Source organism: Danio aesculapii, chromosome 16 (assembly GCF_903798145.1).
Source record: "Danio aesculapii chromosome 16, fDanAes4.1, whole genome shotgun sequence".
Taxonomy (NCBI): Eukaryota; Metazoa; Chordata; class Actinopteri; order Cypriniformes; family Danionidae; genus Danio; species Danio aesculapii.
In genome coordinates this window covers 42,660,397-42,662,896 of record NC_079450.1, presented here as the reverse complement: position 1 = coordinate 42,662,896, position 2,500 = coordinate 42,660,397, and positions in this window count along the sequence as shown.

Genomic DNA, 2,500 nt, shown 5'->3' with positions numbered 1-2,500 from the left:
GTAAAATAGTCTAAAATGCATGGTCTAATCAGAAATAAAGGAAATTAGTTATATTTAATGCATAAAATAGGCTAGCCTTTTTATAAATTGAGTTTAATTGATTTGAAACTTTTAATTGCATTTTAATGTCCTGTATAAATAATAAAAGTTGCATCAGATTGACGAAAAAACGAATATTAATACCTGCAAACAGGGCCACGGTTACTTTTTTTTCCACTGACTGGCATGACTGGCAAACGCGTCAGAAAAAAACTGCTGAATCTCTGCGAATATTTGGTTAACTTATAAAACAAATGTCTGGTTTAGTGATGTTAGTAATGCATAGAAAAATGCAAAGCAGAATTCTCCTGAGCTCATTAAACCACTGATGACAGCGACGGAATCACTGGCCCACCACGTTCTTACGAACATATTTTATTTATTAAAGGTATTATTTCATTGACCTGAACATAACCAGTTATAATATAATTACTAACCCATCGTTTAAAGCAGGCAACACTCTATTCAGCTATGTTCTGTGTTTTTACTTAAAAATATTTTCGTTTTGGCAAATGCTTGGAGCGTAATATAGATATTTTAAATAACAGGTAGTAGGGGTGGGCGGTACACCGGTGTCATAGTCATCACCGGTGTGACATTGCGCCACGACATGGATTTTCTAATACCGTCAATACCGTAATAAATCAATTATGCGCCTTGAACGGCTGCATTTACATCAATAATAGCTAATTCTAAATAATAAGGCATTCAATTTTCTTTAAACGTTCAGTTGTGGTCTGAATACATGTCCTTATACTACAGGGCTCGAAATTGCAATCATTTTGGTTGCATGAGCGCCCGAAATTTAATCCATGCGCCCTCATAATATATTTGGGAGCATTTGTGTGTCTGAATATAATGAACAGGGAGATTTTGTTACTGCAGGAAATACAAACGGCTGAAGAGTGAAAAGTGCACAGGTTTGCAAACCTCACCTAAAGTTATAATAATAATGGCGCAGATGACAGCGATCATGACATGAGGTAAATGTTGATCCGCCAGCTGAGATCAATCGAGTGTTTTCGGAGAAGGTGCCCGAATCTTGATGCGTTGCATTCACCGCGTGTTCAGCGCAAATGTCCGCTAAATATAAAATCTAACACTGTACACATCATCGCCAAAGAAACTCACCTTTACTAAGTTTACACTGAAACTACAGCTCATAACAAAGAGCGGAATTGCGCTGGTGGTCATCATGAGAATCCTGCTCTGTCTGCTCATAAATTGGTGCGGCTGACTCGCCTGCTTTATTCCACCAACACAGAGAAATGAAGATCAGCTCATAACGAGACTGAGCATTTACAATGACCCAAACCAAAACTTTTAAAGAGCGATAGAAGTGAAACTTTCTTTTGTCCGTTCTTCCTTGAGATGTTTTTTATTTTGCTATTGAAAGTAATTCCATGATATTATGCCGTCACCGTTCAAAAGATAGAAACATTCATTTTCATAAGGCCCCATATTTAATGCGGTTTCGTTTTTAAACGCATAGGTTTTGTTACGCCATCCGTCCTATAGGAGTTTTGGATTTTGTGTATTCATGTTTGTGAAAAAACACTTAATAGTGGAGACCCCTTCCCCCTTCTCATAACCAAAAGCTTGTCTGTCAGGAGTTAATGGGCATCAGTGAGGCCGAAATCATGTCTATTTAAGTGTCTTTAATATGGTGTATAGATTATTATGCGTTATTGAAACATCAAGGGGGACGCAGCAAAGTCACTTATAAATTAAAATTGTATTATTTTAAGCAATTTTATTATTTTTTGCAACAGCCTTACATTTAAAATGGAAACTTAACGGCGATTATAATCAAAAAGAACTCAGCCTATAAAACTAGATGTTTTCTTTCCCTTATTTATTAATTTATTTGTTCATGTGTTTGGCGCATGTAACTCGTGTGCCATCGGAAAACTAGTGTAATGACGGCAAGCCATCTTTCCCAGACTCGGGGCAAAGTCCTGCCTCTCCTTTCACTCCGTCCCGAAGCCCCAGCTGGCCCTCCTGGCATCCTCTGCGTAAAACATATGCTGGATAAGTTGACGGTTCATTCCGCTGTGGCAATTACAGACTAATAAAGGGACTAAGCCAAAAAGAAAATGAATGACGAATGAATGAATGAATAAATAAATAATAATAATAAAATAAAAATAAGGTAATAATCTTTACACACAGATGCCGCGTAAGTGGCCTTTTTTAATTTAGAGATGGTACATTTGAATTGCCTCTGCCATTTCTTCCCCCACCTCAAACCTGAAAGTTGAAGAGAGAACTATATTCTTTGAATAAAACTATTGAGCTATAAAGGGAAAAAACGCAGAAGAAATTTGCCATTATATTAATTTTAGCACAGCTGCCAGTCATTTTCACATTCGTTTTTCAGTTAGGGATTAATATTAAAGTAGCCTAGTAAAAATGTCTATACTTTAATATTATAATTTGTTATATCCATTATTATTATTAA